General features: G+C 42.4%; 1 protein-coding gene across 2 annotated transcripts in view; it reads right to left on the reverse strand.

The window, feature by feature from the left end:
* Positions 1-22,879, reverse strand: part of CACNB4 (calcium voltage-gated channel auxiliary subunit beta 4) — a 248,781-nt gene that overhangs the window by 138,184 nt on the left and 87,718 nt on the right. The window lies entirely within an intron of this gene.

Consider the following 22,879-nt stretch of genomic DNA (forward strand, 5'->3'; position numbering starts at 1 on the left):
GCAAAGGAGAAATTTTATTTTCAGGGAATATTGTACAAAGACAAGCAAACAGGTATGAACTTCCATCCAACATCTGTGCTTAACAGATGCAACTGAAGTCAAATGGGCAATAAGTCATTTAAAATTAAAAAAAAAAAAAAACCCACCCAGGTAAAGGAAAAATGGATATGATAAACAGATGGTAAGACTTCTTCAGGGAATTTCTACTGTAAAAGTTTTCAGTGTTCTCACTGAAGTCTCTCTGCCCCACCAGCAAGAAAAGACCTCTGTGACCCAACTAATGAAGTTTGAAAAAGAAGCCCAAAGCCTCTCCAAGGCTTGCTTTTATTTATGTATTTGTTTGTTTGTTTGTTTATATTTTATTTATCTATTTGACAGAGAGAGAGAGAGACAGAGATCACAAGTAGGCAGAGAGGCAGGCAGAGAGAGGGGGGAAGCAGGCTTCCAGATGAGCAGAGAGCCCGATGCGGGGCTCGATCCCAGGACCCTGAGATCATGACCCGAGCCAAAGGCAGAGGCTTAAACCACTGAGCCACCCAGGCACCCCCAAGGCTTTTTTTTTTAAGATTTTATTTATTTATTTGACAGAGAAAGATCACAAGCAGGCAGAGAGGCAGGGAGAGAGAGAGGAGGAAGCAGGCTCCCTGCCGAGCAGAGAGCCTGATGTGGGACTCGATCCCAGGACCCTGAGATCATGACCTGAGCCAAAGGCAGAGGCTTAACCCACTAAGCCACCCAGGCCCCCCCAAGGCTTTTATTTAGATGCAAAATATTCACTGTCTTTTTAGTCTGACATTTTGAAACTGTGACAGCTAGTGTTTTCACTTAAAGCCTTCATCCCCTTTCCAATAATTAGACCTTTAATGTTCCTAAAATACCACTGATCATTTCCCAAAACCCAAGCAGAAAAAGTCCACTCCCTCCCTCTGCTCCCCCCACACTACTCACTACTCAGTTTGACTTAGGACTGGTTCCCCACTGGAGCGTACCTCAATACTGCTTTCTGGTCAACCAGTAAGGTTCTGCAGCTTTGAAACAGGGGAGCTCATGCTGCGAGAAGCCAGCTAGATTTGGAAAAAAAGAAGCTGGTGATGGGCAAAGAACGTCATCTAGAGAAGCTGCATGACTCCCGGAGGTAAGCAAAGACCCGGAAACTCAGGGGCTCTGAATCTCAGTATCCGCTTCACCAGTCGTTGGCTGGATGACGCTGAACCAGTCACCACTTCCACGGGCTTTAGTTTCCTCACCTGCCAAACTGGGGTAGAAATAACTCCGAGAAAAAACTCGGAAATCCAAAGTGCGCCATAAACACTTACCAGTGACAACCCTGCCTTGTCAGGAGTGAGGCACTGGCTGCAGTTCACGGGAGTGCAGCCCAGGAGTAACCGGCTGGCCATGGACCTAGGAAATGAGGCCTGTCCTTCTAGCTCGTACCTCTGAAAAGCATAACTCTTAAAGGAACAAACCTGAGTCACAAAAAAGCAACAGAAGAGCCACAACTGCTGGGCAGAGCAAAGTTCTCCCAGGTCTGCACGGACCCCATGATGTCTTTCAACCCCAGCTGCACGTCTTGCAAAAAGAACCAATACTTAGTCACTTTGAAATATAAAAGATAGCAAAGGGACTCATCCGTCTTTCAGAACCCCAAAATGGTAGGATTCATATAGGAGGTCATCTGTGCCTACCCAGAGGGAGGACAGCAGAGGAGGATGGGGGCAACTGGCAGGATTCCAGAGAAAGAAACCCAGCATCCGCCCTTCCTGCTGACACATGTGTGTCCTGGAGCTTGTCGCTTGCCAGGCTGGCCCTCAGCTCTCCCCTCCATAAAGCAAGAGAGCTATGTCAAAGGATCTGGGGCCTCAAATTCTGTTATTATAATTAACTATAGTCATATGATATTTTAGCCAGAATCTCTAGAAAATTGAGGCAAGAGGGGTTTTTCTCTCCTTAAGATTTTCTAGATCGTTTCCTTATTTTACCACGTCAGTTGACAGTGTGGATATTTCCTGAATATCTTTAAAGAGGCAACTAAATTAGGGGCAAGATCAGAGGCAGACCACTTCCATAATTCACCCAGATGAGAGAAATCGCTCCCTACTGGGAAACCTGGACATGGCTCTGTTCCTCTCCTCCATTTCTTGGCCATGGGGTGCTCCTGGCAGCTAATGTGAGGGTCCAAAGAAAGTTTTTAAGGAACAGAGGCTCATTCAGGGATAGACTAATACCTGCAGTAAGCAAGTGAGCCATAAGGAGGGAGGCACTGGACGAAACATCACTCCCTACAGTCCTCCCTGCAACCCTAAATCCAACCCCTGCAGGACTAAGAACAGATGTCAAACAGTTGCAGGCTGGCTTGGTCTGCAACCCAGAACACTAAGAAAAATGCTGGACTCAGAACCAAAAACTATTAGAGTTGTGAGAACCTCAGAGGTCACCTGATCCAGGCGTCATTTTAACACCCAGAATGGTTAAATTACTGCATTACTGCATTGAAAGAGTGTTCCTTCCCCCTCCCTTCCTTCTTTCTTTCTTTCTTTTTTTTTTTTCAATATTTTATGGGGGGGTGCATGAGTAGCACAGAGAATTCAGCATTTGTCTTTGGCCTGGGTCATGATCCCAGGGTCTTGGGATCAAGTCTGCATCGGCCTCCTTGCTCAGAGGAGAGCCTGCTTCTCTCTCTACCCCCTGCTCATGCTATCTCTCACTATCCCTGTCATTATCTTGCTCTCTTTCAAATAAATAAATAAATAAAATGGAAAGAAAGAGAGAGAGGAAGGAAGGAAGGAAGCAAGGGTGAGGGAGGGAGGGAGGGAGGGAGGGAGGAAGGAAGGAAGGAAGGGACGGAAGATTGATTAATTTTGTGGGGCAACTAGGCAGCTCAGTCAGTTGAGCATCCAACCCTTGGTTTCAGCTCAGGTCCTGATCTCAGAGTGGTGAGATTGAGCCCCATGTTGTGCAAGACCCGCACTCAGTGTGGTGTCTGCTTGTCCCTCTCCCTCTGCTCCTCCTACCCCTGCTCATGCGTGCGAGCAATCTCTCTCTCAAATAAATAAATAAAATCTTTTCTTAAAAAGATTTTATTTTTATTTTTAAGTAATGTCTACACTCAATGTAGGGCTCAATCCTACAACCCCGAGATCAGGAGCCACAAGCTCTACCAACTGAGCCAGCCAGGTGCCCTTCCCTACTCCCTTCTTGATGGGGTTTTCAAGAAAAGGGAGGAGAAGCAGTGGGCATGATCCCAGGAGGAATTTGGTAAAAACAGAAGGCCACTTTGATGGAAAACCCCTATCTCTTCCTACTTTCTTTCTAAGAACGGTCTCATCACAAGTCATTTGGTCACCCATAAACTGACAAGAGAAAAGTCATTACTAGACTTGGAGTCGGCCCCTAGGATGTAGATCCACACAGAATAAGCACTGCAACTGCAAATCACTTAAAGGCTTCAACCCAGTCCTCAGGTTAATCCCAGAGTTCTGAGGAACCCTGTGGAGGCAAGCTCGTTGCCTATCTGTGCCTCTACTTCCCCATTTATTAAATGAGGGTTCTCCTAAGGTCATCATGCAGATTAGGAACCTTGATAGAAGACAGTGCTCAGAACAGTGGCTGGCGCACACTCGGTACCCCATGAGCATCAGCCACTTCTTCAAGTCTTGGCTTGCAGCCCTGGTGCTCTTTGTCTCTGGGGTGGGATTCCTCACACCTGCCCTGGATGCGGGCCTGGCCCTCTCTATCCCCACCTGGGTCCCCGGTTTCAGCCAGCAGAGCTGAAATCAGCATCCTGCCTCCTGTTGCCCTACTTAACTTCATGCCAGCCTCCTCCCGGCTGCCTACCAGCTTCATCTGGCCAGGCTGCCTTCTCCTTATGCTGAAGCTGGCACACACACCCAGGCCTCGTCAGCCTGACAACACCTCGACCCTTCGGCCGCCACGCTGAATTCCCCATTTTTCCCATGAGCCCCAGCCCACGAGATACCCACACTCCCGGACACGAAGCACTCTCACACCAGCCTTCCCAATGGCCTGGCCTCTTGCCAGACTAGAATTCTCACCTCCATTCCCCCCACCAGCCACTCTTGGACTGCCTCAGGCTGTCACCGACCACTGCAAGAGAAGGTCTCCATGAAAATCCTGTACTGCGTGCCACTAGTGGTTCTTACCAAGGAGGCAAAACCAGCATGAAAAAGACACAGAGAGAGAGGCAGGGATAAAAAGTCAGAGACAGAAAACCCAAGAGACACTCAAAGTAAGAATGAATATATAGACTAGCTCACTGCCTCCCTGCCATTCTTGATGGCTCCAGGAAAAAATAATACTTCATAATTCATAAAAGAGTGAGTGTAAGTAAGGTAGAAAATTCCCCTGGCCTATTCAACTCGACAGAAAGTGATGGATCCCTCCCTGTGATTGGCATATTACTCAGATGTCTCTCACTTCCCAAAATTTCTGTTAAAAAAATGGCAATCTCTTGGCAAAAACATTCTATATAGCCACAATTTTCATTTATGCGACGTAACTTTATCTTCCACATTTCTTCAAAACGAACTGAGCAGACCTGTCCAGCTGGTCCCTCCCTGCCACCAGTACATCAGTTAGCTAACATTATTCATGCTAATTTCACAATTAGAGCTTCCCAGTTGCTGCCTGCTCTGCACTCCTGGAACGCTGGGAACCCGAGTATCAGCAGAACAGGACTGTATCCTCCAGGAAGCTGACTGAGGGATGGGCTGTTCCAATACCAGAGATCCCGAAGACAGAAACTGAGCCAAGGAGATGGCTGCCATCTTTGCTGGACAGTAATCTGATTCCTTTATCTGCAAAGCTCCAGCAGGGGTGAGAGCAGAAAAGCGGGGAGGAAGGGCTCCATCTCACCCATGCGGCAGGGCAGAAATGAATCAGTCATCAACCTACTGCACGGACTTGTGCAAACCACTTTCTTACGGTTCCTAATCTGCAATATGGGTAAACATTAGTTGAGGGGTTTTTGTTGTTGTTGTTGTTGTTTTTAAGTAAAATTTGTGTTTTTGCCTCCCAGAAGGAGTTTTTCTCTCTGATTTGATAACATAGTTTATGTACAGATCCATTTGGTCATCAAATAAACATCCACAAATGTATACTGGATACCCTAATATGTCCTCCAAACAAAAATCAGATTGTGCCAGATCTTATCTGAAATTTTTTAAGGCATCCTATTGCCCTTAAGACCCAAATCTTTAACCTGGTCTAGCCCAGCCTCGACATTTCTCTTCTGGAATCCCTCATTTTGCACCCCATCTCTTTCACTCTCTTCCCGATGGCCAGAACACATCACACTCCCTCCCACCACCCTGCTTTGTCTATCCTGAGCCCTTTGCCTGGAACCCTACACCTTCTCCCACCTCATCCTCCATAAACACGCATCAGTGAGACTGATGAATTAATACCTTTCTCCAGAATGGGAGATTCATGGAAAGAGGAATCATGTAGCTTCTTACTTACCATTAGATTCTCACTGCCTAGCACAGAGCCTTGTACATAGATGTTTTTCAATAAATGTGTGAATAATTCATGATGGCCCTGAACTCCTTGGCTGCTTCTAAGTTTTGGCTACCAAAACAGTGTACTGACAAACAAACAAACAAAAAGCTTACAAAATGAAATGTGAATATTTCCTGAAGATAAGAAAACTCAGAACCTGAGCATCCCTAGACAGTCCAAACAAAATTGTCTTCATGCCCTGACTGGGAGAGCAGTCCTGTTCAGATTAAGATTCTTACAAACTAAATAACGTAGGTATGACGTACAGGTGTTATTTTAACAACATCTTTATTTCACAGAAAACAGTTTACGATGTGCTGATCGTCTGAGGGTGGGAGGTGAGGGTGCAGGAGGAAAGACTCCATGATCATTCAGACCTTCAAATGCTTGCACACGATATTCACATTGTCTGGGAGGTCTCCTCCACTATGCCACACTCCACGCTTGACTTATTGTATTTGGCGAATTCGTTCTTTAAGATCCAGTGTAAATGTCATGAAGACCTTCCCCAACTCCCTTAGACATGAAACACTCCTTCCTCTATATTCTGTCCTCCTCTACTTCCGCAAATGGGCCTACGACATGAGAGTGTACTCTGTCCAGTAAACCTGCTTCTTCCACTACAAGGTGAACAACCAAAGAAAAGAACCATGTCTTACTCAATTTTGTATCCAAATGCTTCATGCCATAGAACATTCTCCATCAATACTGGTTGCAGGAACTGAATAAAATACATTAAAAGAAAATCCTCATTTTGAGCTACAATGACAAGGTCTCCATCATAACCCATGCATCCTAGGCGAGAAGATGTTTGAGATCTTAAGGGAGTCAAAAGAGAAGGGAATGAGCCAGGAATCTGTGCGGCCAATTTTAAGGCTCTTGTGGATTTAGAAAACAAGACACAAAAATGGAAAGGAGAGTCGGGAACCCAGGTCTGAGCTGGACTTAGGTCAGGGGTAGGGCTTTTCTTGTGAGGAATCTGTGAGCAAAGGGGATATTGGTGTATGATAAATGAATAGTAGTGTTCGGGTCCTGGGATGTTTCCTAAAACTTTGTTGCCTCAGAACATATTTTTGAAGAAATACCTACTTCCCTTTGGGAAAAAAGTGCCAGACCATGTATCTTTCAAGGGCAGGAACTATGTCTTTTTCATCTTGTAAATAAGAGTTAGACCCCTGTCTGATCCAGTACCTACGACAATACCTGGAAAATATAAGCTCAGTGACTATACTGGGAAAAGCTGAGTAAGCAAGTATGATATAAGATGACCTCCACAATACAACATAGCCCTGAGGGGACCATGGTCTCAAGTTCTATCATATCTCATGCAGCCTCAGACACTAAGTATACATACACGGGAGTAGGAAAATCTGACTGACACCCAAATACTAAGCTTAGAGTAGTAATGCTCATTCTAGATCTCACCTGCAGTAGACCTAGAACTTTTAAATTACTTCTGGACTTGAGTACGATTATCGCAGGCCATGGACTAGTCTTGGGCTTCAGGTCAATAGTTTACTCAGTGAGCAGTAAGGAAAGAATGGTAGTTTTGTTGCACACTGTTGACTTCTCTATTATTCTATGGGACCAAAATGACTAAAAGCCATAGCATCCATTCTCCAATTCTTCCTTTTAGCAATTAACCTCATTCCACCCCTGATTTTAGCAAGGCATATGACTCTCTAACTAGAAACTACATTTCACAGCCTCTCTTCCAGCTGCATGTGATCCTGTTCTTGCCAACAGAATGTAAGTGAAAGTAACGGACCCAACTTATACATCACATATCCTGACACATCACAACTTACACATGTCCTTTAAAGGATACTGGTTGTCCACCACATACTCTCTTCCTCATTCCTTTAGATGTGCTGCTGGTGAGCCAATTTCCACCACACAGTTGGAGGATGAGAGTAACAAGGCTAGAGAAGCTTGAGTCAGTAAAAGAACTGTGGAGAGTTCTCCCTCTGCTGTCCTGGACTGCTCTCCTGCACTGTGAGGTGAAAGAGAAGGACACCTCCATCTTATTTAGGCATCTTTACTTGGAGATCCCTTTGTTGAATCAGTTTAGGCTACCTAATCCCAAGTGCAAAAATAACTAAAATATAGATACTACTAGAACAGGAACAAGGCAACCAGAAAAAGATGTCCAGAACTGGGCTTAGAAAAAGGCGCCTCACTAACTCGTGTCATTTCTCCTAACTCTTTTTTCACAAAATGCTGACAAAACCAAAATGGTGGTCAATTACAACAAATCCCACCCACTGCCTCCATCCCCATTAAAGCCAGAACATTGTTATATTAGTTTTTAGCCACAATAAGCCTATTTATTTTCTGAAACCAAAGATTAGGGACAAAAACAAAATATTGGTAAACTAAATACACATAAATTGAAAAAAAAAAAAGCATACTGTTTTTTCAAAGCCCAAATAATTTTTTTAAAAAATTTCAACTTGGGGAGCCTGGGTGGCACAGTCCGGTAAACATCTGCCTTCTATTCAGAACCCTGGGATCAAGCCCCAAGTCAGGCTCCCTGCTCAGCAAGGGGTCTGCTTCTCCCTCTGCCCCTCCACCCCGACCCTTGTGCTCTCTTTCTCTTTATCTCTGTCAAAAAATAAAATCTTAAAAAAAAATTTTTCAGTCTTACTGAGTTTTTGAATTCAAGTAGATCACTACAAAGAGAAAATTATTCGCCACCTTTTAGCAAAGTCCACAAAGATTTCCTCATGAAGATTTGAATTTTCAGTATAATTTCTCTTAGTTTCCAATCTGTTTGGTCATTTCCTTTGCAGTACTGGATGGAAAATTAGTTGGAGCACTAAGTCAAAAGCCTTTCCCCAAGAGGCACAAATGGAAAGAAGCTGAGCTACTTGATCTAATTTCCAATTCTCAGAAGTGATTCTTACATCAAATATTAAAAAAAAAAAAAAACAGTCATCTTCATAGAAAATGATATAAATTTGGGACAAACGGCAAAAATAATGTATGTACCTTTGTATTGATAGAAAACTGAGGAGAATGAAAAAACTAATAATCCCTTATATCTGTAGGCATGTCTCAAAAATCCAAAAGCATAAAGAACCTAAGCATAAAGACTTCGGAAACACACACACACACACACAGCTGGCCTTTGCAAACTTGCTTGGTAGTGTATTTTTCCTAATAACAGAAGGTTATTTCTCAAATATTTAGGAAAGACAGATTGAAAATTAAAAATAGCAATATCCGGAGGCTTCCTAGTTGGTGCCTGGAAGAGCATGAGACTCTTAATCTTGGGGTCATGAGTTTGAGCCCCATGTCGGGTGTAGAGATTACTAAAAAAGTAAATATCTAAACTTTAAAAACTAGCAATATCTAAATAAATATTTAGGTGCCATGTACATTACAGCACATGAAACTCACTGCATTTCTGAAGCATGTGTAAACAGCCAAAGCTGTAAATACTACTTGACCCTCTGGTCTTGTATACCTCAGAAATCTGTTCCCCTAAACTGGGTAAGGCAATAATATTACAATTTTTCATAAGGAGTAGCTTAAAAAATTATTCCTAATAGTTCCTCTAAGTTACTCTTGAATACCCAATCAGCTCTCAATAAATATAAAACACTACAAGACAGTAAACCAATAACTAGTTGGTCTGGAAATAAAGTCAAATCATAAGGTTTCCTGGGTGTCTTGGCTCCTCTAACCATCCATCGAAACCTATGGATCACATAAACACAGAAGGACTTTGTCAACAAAGTTGGGTATGCTAACATACAACGAAAGAGATATAAATAGACTAATAGTTGATTCCAGAAAACGGAGGGGGGGTTCATAAACACATTGCTTTCAAAGTACTATCAACAGGCATTAGGAGAAGGAGTACTATCAGTAAGTGTTCAGATTTGCCTAACTTAACAAGAAGTTATGAGCTTTTTCCTACAAGGTAACTTTAAAGTTTGCCATCAAAGTCTTGCACTAAAAGACAATGTCAGGCAGACAGCCTTTGGGCCTCAGCTAATATAGGTTTACTTTTAAAAAAAAGATTATTGACTAGAATATTAAGATATTAACCAACAGCAATTTTGGAAATCATTACCTTATCTACCATCAAGCAAATCAACTACCAAAAGTTGGAGAAGAAAGTTCCAGTAAGAGAAAGGATGATCAAGCAGTAGAGTTCATCTATTTACTTCCACATTCCACTCTTGTTGGTTCTGTTTACTTCATTCTGAACCTTACACTTGATGAATATAAAGCAAATAGAGTGATCTGAAGGGTTAGAAATCATGGGGAAATTTCCTAACTTCACATAACTCTAAAACTATAAACAAAGAGAATAAATATATTTTTCATTATATTTGCCCTCCACCTTCTTGTATACTGCCGTCTCGATATCCTCCTCATCCTTACGTGAGCATCATTTCATCCACTCACTCACTTTCCTCAAAACATGCGTTTATGATCCAGCTTCTTATGCCTGAAACAACATAAGTATTTTTCTAGTCTACGAAAATTTCCCACAGATCTTCCCTTTACAGATCAACTCTCCACTTTGTAATCAGATCTTCCACTGCCAAACAAAAAAATTTTGTTTTTCAAACATTGCCAAGGAGTATATTTATTTTTTCTGAGTAAATATACTCTTCTAGAAAGTGATATTGTAGAAAATTTGCAATAAAATTCAGAAAAGTACATAGACAAGAAGAAAAATCTGTAGTCTTACTGTTAAAATATGATTACTATTATTACTTCAGTGTTTTTCTCTGTATGCATTTTGTTTCACATTTAAAACATGTTCCTAGGGTGCCTGGGTGGGTCAGTTTGTTAAGTGTCCCACTCTTGATTTTAGTTCAGGTCATGATCTCAGGGTGATGAGATCGAGCCCCCCATCGGCCTCCACTCTGGGTGGGGAGCTGGCTTAAGTTTCTCTCTTTATCTCCCTTCCCCTCTGCTCCTCCTCACCACTCAAATAAATAAAAAAATAAACACATTCCATGTAGCCTTTTGTATTCTCTTAACAAAACAAATGTTTTCTCCCACTTTCCCCAAAACTCCTCATAATTTGTTACAATTACATAATATTGCATCATATAAATATAATATGTAGTTCCTACTATTTTGCTCTTATAAATAATGTTGGAATTATAGTCATCTGCAATTCAGATTATTTTCTTGGGCTGACTCCCAGATATTCTTGGGTCAGAGTGTATGAACAATTCCAGCCTTCTGATCACAATGCCAAATGTTGTACAAAAAGATTTCTACCAATTTACATACTTATTAGTCAAATGTGAAATGCTAGTTCTTAGCCCTATCACTAGCCGTGGAACAAGGGCGGGGGGTACCTAGGGGTCTAATTTTTTTAATCTGAATTTGATGTGCAAAAAGTGGCATCTCACTGCCACTTTAATTTGTAGTTTTTTACTAATGAACATATATATTTGCTAATAAACTAATATTTTAGCAACACTGCATAATTTCATAAGCACAGCAAATCTACTTTCTCTGAGTGATGAATTTACACCTCTGAATAACAGAGACCGTGATGGGGTGCCTGGGTGGCTCAGTGGGTTAAAGCCTCTGCCTTCCGCTCAGGTCATGATCCCAGGGTCCTGGGATTGAGCCCCGCATCGGGCTCTCTGCTCAGCAGGGTATCTGCATTCCCCTTCCCCTCTGTCTGCCTCTCTGCCTACTTGTGATCTCTGTCAAATAAATAAAATCTTAAAAAACAAAAACAAAGGGGCGCCTGGGTGGCTCAGTGGGTTAAAGCCTCTGCCTTCAGCTCAGGTCATGATCCCAGGGTCCTGGGATCGAGCCCCTCATCGGGCTCTCTGCTCTGTGGAGAGCCTGCTTCCTCCTCTCTCTCTGCCTGCCTCTCTGCCTACTTGTGATCTCTGTCTGTCAAATAAATAAATAAAATATTTTTTAAAAAAACAAAAAACAGAAACAAAAACAGAGACTGTGATGTTCTTGTCTCCAGTTTCTTCTGGGAAGTCTTATGAATATGGCATCAAAGGCAATGGCTGTCAGCAACTCAGAAGATCAGAATCACCCATGGGATTTTAAAAATCCATTTACACTCTAGAAACCCAAGTTCAGTAGAGGTTCCATCATCTATGCTTTCTAAAAATCCCACTGCCATTTTAGTAGGCAACTGAATGAGAGGACCATCAGACTAGGACTGCAACAGTCAAATATCACACTTGTCATGCAAATGAGCCACTGCATGCAGTTCTTCAGGCATGTGATGAAGAGTGTATGCCCCCATACGATCATTTTATTCTGTGCTGCTGACCTTACTTCCACAAAGCAACTTACGCACTCTGTGACATCCACTTTGATTGGGTGACAGAACATTGTCCATATCTCTTACTCTCTATTTCTAAGAAGGATCTTGTTTCACATGAGAAGAAAGTAATCTAAATACTGATGTACCTTGTGTTTATGTACCCAGCACTTGGCGGAAGTTATTTCCACAGTAGATAGGATAAACAGCTGGTGTGTATTTCCAAAATGACACTTTCCAACTCAGGGAGAGCTTCTGCCTATATTCTACAGGCTAGAGATAAGTGTTCATATTATTTATTGATTTATGGTGATGTTTACCAAAATATGAAATCTCAGCTAATACTTAGACCTACCCCAATTCCACTACCATCTCTAAACAACCAGTTACTCTCCTTGAACACTATTAAGCACCAGAGTGGGAGAGTCTGTGGCTATGGATACCGGTGTCACATGGCCAACCATAGTCATAACCTAATATAACCTGGGCTTAGAAAGTGCCCTGATCTTACTCTCAGAGCTAGGTTAGCTAACACTATCATGGGGGAAAATACGAGGGGAAAAAAGATTTGATGTCACAAAGAAAAGTGCCCTCCATGTCAACTCTAGTAACTCCCATTTGGCTGGAATGCACTAGTGTAAGAACAGCCCACCCAATCAGATTCTCCAAGCATTGCCTGGACCTCAGTGCCCCCTTTAGCATAATCCCCTACTGGGGATACCAAATTGAACAGTAATAAATCATCAGCACAAGAAGTTCTCAAAAAATTGTTTCAGAGATTATTTCTTTCCTTCATAGGTGCTAAAAGTGGTCATCTCATACCACCACAGACAGACCATTCTGGAAGAAAGAGATGGAAGGGATGCTCCAGCTAAAGTGTTGAGAACTAGTACTTACTCTGTTGGGTCAGAATGTGATGACTAAACTCATATCCTTGACAAATCTTTAAGTGGAAACTCACTCTGATTTTCTGAAACAAGGAACGGGCAGATTTTCAAAATTAGGTAAAATATGAGTCCAGATGAATTATTTTATCTGTTCTACAGATAAATTCCCCCAAGTATCAGCATTATCATGCCAACCACCTTGGACTCTTGGTACAAATTAATTGACAATGATGGATAGGCTATTTGAACTTCAAAAATTAAATCTTTATATGTATGGCAATGAATATTTTTTATGGTTTACTACTGCAGCTCAGGCGGGTGCTTGGTTGAGTTTGGAGAAGCAAAGTGAACACTCTGTTTCATTCTGTTCATCTCTCTCCAGGGACTCTTTTGCCTGCCTTTGGATTGTTCCTGCCATGGACATCACCCTCAAAAAAGCCTCAGGACACAAAAGCTTGGGAGGACACTGAATATAATAAGCATCCAAAATAAAGGGACTTTTGTTGATGTTTTGAACTATGTAACAGGAAAAAAAAGCATTAACAAATGCACTAAATTTGGTGACTGGAATTAGAAAACCAGGACATATATACAAAAGTGTAATCACAAGGTCACACATTCACACCTATAGGCATTTAGCTGTGTGTCACTGTAAATCACCATGCCAGCACTTGCCCTCCTCTTCATTTTTAAAAAAATTTTTCTAAATTTAGTGCCATTACAAATGCTGTTAACTCAGATAACTTAGAATCTATGCACAGGAGAGTGAATCACAGTTTCCATGAGATCCACCAATTTAAATGTCTTCCCTTTTGTATATTTCCATTGCCGACGATACTATCTCCATCATTACGTATCATTTTTCTGGTGTTCATTCTTGAGCAATTTATACACCTGCATAAGTTTGCCTGAAAAATGTCTTTGCATATATTCATTAGAGATTGTACCCTGCCATTTGAAAATCTGATCTCATGAAATAATTTTTATATTCCCTTGTTATTATCAAATAATTTACTACCAAATCAAATACAATTTTTTCAAAAGATCCTAAGTTTGAGATGAGAATATACTGTTAAAATAATCTAGAAATCAAAGTAAAGTAAAAATCTGATTGGGAAATTGTTGCAAGTGACTGGCTATAAATTAATGTCACTGTCTCTTTTTTTCTAAAAAAAAAAAAAAAAGTCAAAGTGGACAACGAAAGCAAAGTGACAGACAAGCCAGGCTCCCTCCCCAAGGACACTGCCTCTTCTGTTTATTCCTCTACAGGTGTCTCTCCGTTACATCCACTTGCTCTCTGCCCTGCTGAGCTCTCTAGACCCTGAACACTGCACGCAGTCCCTCTGCCTTTCCTAGGTTCACTTCATCTACGCAGGGTGGAATCTAAAAACTTTCTCCACCCTACACCAGAGTGGGTCAACAGGTCTGATTTTTTCTTTCTTTCTTTTTTCCTTTTTTTTTTTAAAGATTTATTTATTTTTTGAGGTGGGAAAGGGCAGAGGGAAAGGCTGAGAGAGAATCTCAAGCAGATTCTGTGCAGAGCACGGAGCCCAGCTTGGGGCTCTATCTCACAACCATGAGATCATGACCTGAGCCAAAACCAAGAGTCAGATGCTTACCTGACTGAGGCACCCAGGAACCCCTAATTTTTTTAAATCAAAATTATGTAGATGCAGCCTTATGACTTCCACTGGTCTCTCAACACTACCTTTTAGTCCACTTGGACTGCTATAACAAAATATGATATATAGGGTAGCTTAAACAACAAACATTTATTTCTCGTAGTGTTGGAGGGTGAGAAGTCAAAGATCAAGGTGCCAGCAGATCTGGTGTCTGGTGAGAAGCCTCTATCTTGTTTGCATATGGCCACCTCCTTGCCATATTCTCACATGGCCAAGAGAGCAAGATCTGGTGTCTCTTCCTCTCCTTATAAGGGCACTATCCTCATCACAGAGGCTCCACTCTCATCACCTCATCTAAACTCAATTACCCTCTAGAAGCCCCACCTCCAAATGTCATCACATTGGGAATTAGAGCTTCAAAATGTGAAGCTGTGGGGGATACAAAGACTCGGTCCATAACCACTGTCCAGCACTCCTTCTGTAACTATCGTCAGTTTCTCCTCGGTCGACACAAATCTTCATCGGTCTGAAACTCCTACCTCATACCTCTTCTTTTGCTGTTAACAGATTATCTCACACCCTAACTTCCCAGGAGGAGAATATATCAACATTCCTGAATTTCCTGTTCCATCCCACAAATTGGACCTCTTTCCATTCCATTCCTTCTAAGGTTGATCTCTTCAGATGTGCTCAGAACCCCAATTTCTCGGGCCTTATTATGAACCTGATTCCATACACTCTCTTGACTGTAACTTCAACCCACACCTCTCTCCTGGCTGTTACCCTTAACACACAAATGTTGCGACATACCACCGCTTTCAAGAACAACCTTCCCTCGCCTTGCCTCTCCCCACTACAACTTATTTCCATTTTTCCTTCATAGCTGATATTCAGAGATTGTATCTACACTCTTGATCTTCATTTATCCTACACTATTCAGTCTTCAAAATCTGCCCTTTATCCTCATCTCTGACTCAAACTGTTCTCACCAAGGTCGGCAATGACCTTTTTGTCACTGTATCTAAAAGAATTTAATCTTTCATGACCTTGGACACTTTAGACCTCCCTTTTGTTGGCAACTCTCTGGCCACCTCTCCAATTTTCCAGAATTCTACCTCCAGTTCTCCCTTCACTTCAACCACCTCCCATCTTCCAATAATTCATAAATAAGTATGCTCAGGTCAAACTTAATTCTGGAGTTCCAAGTCCCTGTGCCATAAAACAGAACGGCACTGTCCCCAGTTGTCTGATTTGGAGATTTAAAGATCATCCTTGACTCTTCCCTTCCCTCTATCCACTGAATCCCATATTCTGTTATTATTCCCAACAACTTTTGAATTCTTCCTCTTTTCTCAATCCCTAGGAGTTCAGGCTCTCCTAATTTTTCCCCTGCATTATTGTGACAGCCTCCTTACTGGGCTTCCTGCCTCTAGCTGTGCCCACCTCTCAAGTCCCAAATCTTTCCATTTTAATACCAAAATACTCTGTAAATCTTATGACGCTCTGCTTAAACAACATCGATAACACCTCCCTTTCTTTGGAATAGAATTCAAAATCTTTCACGGGTAAAGTATAAACCACAACCTGATGTGACCAGCCTTATCTCTTGCACATTCTTCTCTGGTCAGATTATAAGATGCCTGCTGCAAGATGTCCCAGGTCCAGGTGCCACCATATCACAGCACTTAGCATCCACAGTCAGGTGAGAACAGGTGTTCCAGGAGGAACAGGGACTGGACCTTGTTGCACTGTTGATTCTACCGCAGTGCCTACTATATAGAATGGGCTCCCCAATTTTTTTTAATACATGAAAGAGTTCTACAAATTCTGGGATCAACCTTGTCACTGGTCAAGGAGTTTCAAGAAAACACATTCGAATCCCCTTGACACTCTGATTATACCTAAAACACCAATGTCGTGACATTCATCCTGACAAAGGCATAATTTCAATGGAGCAAGCAAACAAGGAGGTAGTTAGTCAACAGAACTGGAAAGAGATGACCGTGTGCAGAGACACATAACAGAGATGTGAGGGGAATTTTCAAAAATTAGTTTGATAAAATGACAAGTGAGTCCATTTACAATCTTACTAATATTTGTTTAAACAGTCATTTTAGAATGATGTTTTGCAATTGGGAGTTGGGAAATTGCATAGCTATATAAAATGACATGATCTAGTTGGAATCTATTTGCAAAGAATTACATATGGGATGCAAATTTTACTAAGGTTCTTTGAAAAACTGCATGTCTGAGTCCTATGTATCTTTAGACATTTGGTTACACCAGAAAATATCTGACAGAAGCCCGCTCATGAGGAAATCCAGATGATCTCTAACATGCTCCCATCCAAATAGCATTGACTAAATCTCTTTAGAAAGAGCAATGGGATTGAGCTGCTCATCACTTCCTAACTTGGAGTTCAGCTCTAATTAAAGCTTTAGAACCATGAGCTTAGGGATCCTTGCTGGAGACCCAAGTTAGCCCTTATCATAATCATAATCAGTAACAAATGAGGCCAAAATTCCAGACTGGCTGAGACCTAGCCAAGGGAATGTCTCTTCCCAGAAGCTCATCTTCATGGTTGTTAAGCTCACTGTGAAGTATCTTTTCATGCTGGTCTCTCACAAGACAACTGAGTTTAACTCCTGTCCTGGTTGAAGGCAGAGGGGTTGACCAGATGACTTTTCCTCATCTCATGTGATAATTCTATGTATGTAGCTCTGGGAGCAGCCATCAGGTGCCAAACTCTTATAATGTGCCAAATGACATGGGAATTATTGGAAAGGGGGTGTGAAGAACGTGCTTTTAACTTTCTAAAGTCATACCCATCTGAATGCAGAGCATCTGAAAATCTTTTATGGACATGACCATAAAAAAAAAACAACAACAATCATCTTTCCATTTTTCTGGCTTCCAAATTCTAAAAAAATCAGGAAATACAATCTTTATCAGGAGGGATTTAAAAGGAGATGCCAAAGGAGATGCTTCTAATGATTTCTTCATCATCCTGTGAGGGCCATCTCAATCTGGCTTCCCCCAGAGCAAAACCTAAGATAAAGGATTTTAGGAGGTGGTCTCAGGAAGGAGGAAAGAGGAAGGCAGGAGACTGAGTCAAGGAAGGAAGAGAGCCGATGAAGAACAACACATTCCTCAAGTAACTAGGGCTCAATCCTACTGAGGGCTTCCAAGCAACATAGTAAAACATTCTTCAAACAGCTCCACTGAAGATATACAGTTAGGACAACAATCATCAAATCTTCTGACCCATTGCCTGCCAGGGTGTTAACGCCCCTGCATGTAAGGACAAGCTGCGGCAAGGACTAAGTCAACTCCAGAGGCTTCAGAAGGAAGCCCTGAGGCAATGGTGCACCAGGACGGTCCACCACGGCTGCAGCTGAAATCTAAGGTGCAGAGAGGAGATGTGGCACAGGGCCCCCAAAGCACCAGCTGTAAGTATGTGTGTGTCTAAGATTCTTTATGCAATGGGGCAAGCCACACTGTTTTGAAAAAGCACTTTCTCTTCATTTGTCCCATTCCCTGGGAGTTTTAATTAGTAACGGTGTGTGTCTCCTCCCTGCATTATTAGTTTATCTTACAAGTAACTATGAAATGTAATGTATGAAATGTAAAGGCAACTTTGACTTTGGGAGATTGTCAAGTACATAACTACAGAGAGAAAATACAATAACCCCTGGGCAGGAACCACTAGATGGATACCTACTATGGAGGGCTTTTACTTAGCATCACAAACATCTAGCTTTTTCTGTAAACAGCATAGTTGTTTCACGTGTCATTATGTTAGTCCTTGACAGGTGTGAATGCAGACTGGGTCCCTGGGGACCACATTTAAGTTTCCAATAAAGTTGCAGCCAGACCCTAGCCACGGCATCAATCAAAGATGCAACTCTTAGCCCCCTTTCTTCCCGTATTTCAACCGGGACCCATTTTGCCACCCCTAGAAAACCTGCTGCTATGTGCACTCAGTCTAAGCACAAGCTGAGCATTTCACATCCTGACTTTTACTCCTCCAAAATCAAGGTCAAGCCATGTCACTAAAGAAGCTTTGGAAATATTCCACTTCCTAAATTGCAAATGGTTTTGCAAGCAATGCAAACAGAAAACTTCAGTTCTCAGTACTGTCAAAATGACACCTTCATAGGCTGCTAAATTCAGTAATTATTGTTTTCCTCGCATCCACTGACAGGGCTGAAACTGAGTGGATTTCACAAGGTTCTGAACTCTGGTACCCTTTTTTGGGAGGTATGGGAAGAAAGGACAAGAAAACATGTCAGATAAGGTCAGGGTCAGAGATGCTGAACCATGTTTCCTTAACATCTTTTTTTTTTTTTCCCCTGGCGGGGGTCAGGGGAGGGGGAAAGAGAGAGAGGTAGGGAGAGGAGCAGAGGAAGGGGGAAAGAATCTCTAGCAGGCTCTGTACTGAGCACAGAGCCTGACATGGGGTTCTAAATCACTGACCCTGAGATCGTGATGACTTGAGCTAAAATCAAGAGTCAGATGCTCAACTGACTGAGCCACCCAGGCACCCCCCTTAACATCTTTTTTAACTATCAAGGCTTTACCCACAAGCTTTCCTCTTGTTAGGAAACACATTTTTGATCACTAACTATATCTAGAAACACTCTTGGAGACAAAGTAATTTGTAGATACCATTTTTGTTTGACCCAGGAAGCCCAGACCTACTTTCAGGGACAGGAACTAGGAGCCTGGGGCCCAGGAGAGATGATATTCATGGGAGCCAATGAAAGTTGAGTCAGACCAGGAGCATAAGGCGGCAGTGGCAAAGCAAGGATGAAATAATGCAGCAGGGAGAAATCTATGGGCCAGGTGAGGCGAGTAAACCACAGGAGGCGACAGGACAGTTCTGGTGGCCACTGCTCTGAACAAAGGGGCAGAGGTCGGAGACCATGTTTAAAGCTGAAATGGATAAATGCAAAGAAACACATTTGGAGAATATCAGTCTAATGTGCCTACTATTCTCACACTGAGATTTAACTTTTACTAATCTGGGTTAAAAAAAATTTTTTTACTAATCTGGAAAAGAGTCCCTTTTCTAGATGCCCCATGGGCTCCTTACTCTAGTGTTATTGCCTGCCCAGCCTATTATCTAGTGGATACATACATACAAAGCCAGATTCCTTTTAGCCCACTGATTTCTACTAGCCTTGCAAATTCTTGCAATGACTTCTGCACCCAAGTGAAAACAGAAAACAAACTTAGACTTGAGGCCAATACGCCAAACAAGCCAGGAATTAGAGAAATTGCAGAAACTTCAGTTTTTAAGATTTTCAGTTTATACTTAGTAAGACATATTCCAGATTATTACTGGCCCGCTGAGTACCTCCAAAAGGTTGGCAAGCAGAAACACCAATGTAAACTACCAACATGCCTGTCCCCTTAGATACATATCAGGAGTGTTCTTGTCCTTTAGATGACACAGGGGAAAATATGCCTTGAAAGCTCCCCCAGGCAATGACAATAAACCACAAGGCCAACGCAGTTATAAGATCAAAAGAAAACACATCATGTGTGACCTTTTTGAGTATGTGATCTGTGGTCTGCAATCGTTTAGTAATGTGTTTAGCATCAGAGGTGTTGAACACATTAGACTGAATTAGAATGAGCAGGAAAAACAAGGTGCTAAATGTATAGGCAAAATGACTCAAAGCCCAACACCACTGATGGAGATGCTTCATTTAAGCCTGTAATTCACAAGTCTGTGGGGCCCAGCAACGCGGCCTGGGATTCAGGCCCTTTAACACCCCCCACCAGTACCTGCTAGAGCTATCAACTGCTCCTGAGAAGAAGCAAAGTTTTCCTTGGCCCCGTTTACTTAAACATTTACTCCAGCTCCCCAAATAGCTTTCTTTCTACCAAATCGTTGCAGGGCTGACCTTGCAAACAAGTTCAAAGCAGTTTGAAGTCTGCAAAGGAAAAATATGCTTTTAGATGAATGCTTGGAGTAAGTCCGTATTAGGAGGAAAGGCTGTCTTCTGTTTTGTTGTGGCTTCTCTCAAACAACCATATAAACAATGACTATGGCTGAGTTAGCTTTCAGACAATTCCCTTGGATTCAAGGAAGACATTGCGAATGGTAGATATCAGTATGGGGGAAAAAGCCATTTGCTTGCAGACACCATACCTCTAGCCAGTTTAGACAAGGTCTGAGCAATACAATCACAGCATTTGTTTCTTTCACCCATTTATTGAATGAGGCTCAAACAAAACAAATTCAAGGCTTGGCTCCCCGTGTTCATGAGTGTGTGTGTGTGTGTGTTTGGCTGTGAACGTCAAGACCCTCATATACTACCCAGACAATCAAAGATTAATGGAGTAAGAACCCCAGGAGATGCACTGCGATTCAGGGGATAGGAGCAGAGAACTCAGAAGCTTCAAGTGTTAATGCTGGGTCAGCCTACAACTTGCCAAGTGACCTTATATAATCCTTCTGGCTTTCAGTTTTTGTCTTCTGCAAACTGAATGTGAGTGACAAAAAAAAACAAACAAACAAGCAAAAAAAACCAGGTCTGATATCCATTTCCTTCCCAAGGCTTTCACCTTTCTTTCCAATCTGGAGCTGAGTAAAGCTGCCATTCCATCCCACCACTAAAGAATACAGAAATCACAGAACAGTTTCCTTATTTTCTTTTGCTTGATTGCCTCTCTTCTGAACAGCAGCTTCCAAGACTGAAACCCCAAATATCTTGCCTAGGAACCTAAAGAAATAGGGGGAGAAACAGAGTCATAAGAAATGTCACGACAAACAGGCACAGCTCAAGAAAAGCTCTGGTTTTCAAGCTGGCAGCTGTTACCTGTTGATATTTTAGAAAAAAATAGCAACGGATCTCGTCTCCAGAGGTGAGGTGTTCTGATGGATGTATAAATATACATCACAGGTATGAAACACCAAGGGATTTTTTACTTCACTGGGGAAAAAAAATAGATAAGTAAAATGTTTACACTCTGTAGTAGGTTGAAATGCTGCCCCCCCCATAAGATCTGTCCATAGCCAAATCCCTAGACTCTCTAGATGTGACCTCATTTGGAAAAGGATCTTTGAAGATGCAATTAAGCTAAGGATGTTCAGATGAGATCATTCTCACTTATCCAGGGGGATCCTAAATCCAGTGACAGGTGTCCTTACAAGAAAGAGAAGAGGAGAAGACACAGACACAGGGGAGGAGTGATGTGAAGATGGAGGCAGAGAGTGGAGTGATGCAGTCAGCAGACAGGAAGTCAAGGAGTTCCAACAGCCACCAGGAGCTAGGAGAGCCAAGGAATACAATCTCCCCTAGATCCTTCACAGGAAGTTGACCCTCCTGACACCTTGACTTCAGACTGTGCCTTCCAGAACTTGTGAGAAATAAATGTCTGCAAGTTTATGCCACTAAGTGTGTGGTAATTCATTACAGCAGCTTCAGGAAACTCATGCACACTCTATCCATCTACAATCAAATCGCTACAGAATCCCCCTTTCAATATATGGAACTGTCCTTCCCTACTGCCACAGGAGCCATCATTTGAGAATACGTCTCAATATTTCATTTCATTAGTCTATTATGTTGTCGCATGTGACAAATATTACCTACAGACCCCTCAGTCTGTCTGTCTTCTAGAAATGAATGGTTACCAAGCAGTTTGCAACTATGTGATAAGGGAAAAGAGAACATAACCTGATTCCCCAAACTTACTTTAGTATCCTAACTCGGCCACTTATTATCTGTATGAATGTCACTAAGTCCCTTCATTCCTCCTACCCTCAGTTGCCTATTTGTAATGTGGGAACAAAAGTACCAATACCTCCTGAGTTGTTTTAAGGCTCAGATCGTAGATGTGAAGGTAACTGAGGACTGTGTAGAAATCAACAGTGCCCGTTATCCTCTCTCTCTCACTGTGTCATCTCCCCTCCACCGACAAGCAAACAGGGGCACTGAGGAATCCATCTGAGAGAATCAGCGATGGATATGGCTAATCACTGGCTGCTCATGCCAAATCTGGACCAGGATGTGGTTTATTCAGCACACACCCCAGAAGATCTATTTGTACAGCTGGCCTCTCCCCTGAATTCCTGCACTGCCTAGCCAAGTCTGTGAGAATCGGCACAGAAGTGGGCAGACAAGCTGTCTGCCAGGCTCCCCACTGGGTGTGTGAGTGGGGCAGTAAAGCAAGTGACCAACCCCTCCACCAAAGGAGGACGAGCTCCCCTCAAAGTCCAGTTACCTTCTGCTTCTCTCTGGCACCTCAGTGCCAATGCTGGGGACTCTCACCACAAGACAGGGTCCCATTTTTATTCAGAGAACTGTTCTTGCAGCTCTAGCCTGGGGACAAATGCTGCCACCAGCTGCTCAGCATGAGAAAGCAGGTGGGAACAGGGTGTCTTAATTAATTACCTTGACAATCAATCACTCCGAGGTCTGTCCCTGGCCACCACTAGATGGCGCAGTGGCATTTCTTCCCAGCTCCAAGGCCCCGGTGGCGTTTACCTACCAAGTCACTCCAGATCCTTTTGAGTTTTCAACTTTGTTACCCTTTTAAATCCAATCCCATCTGCTGGTATCTTCCAG

Source organism: Meles meles, chromosome 9 (genome assembly GCF_922984935.1).
Source record: "Meles meles chromosome 9, mMelMel3.1 paternal haplotype, whole genome shotgun sequence".
NCBI lineage: Eukaryota > Metazoa > Chordata > Mammalia > Carnivora > Mustelidae > Meles > Meles meles.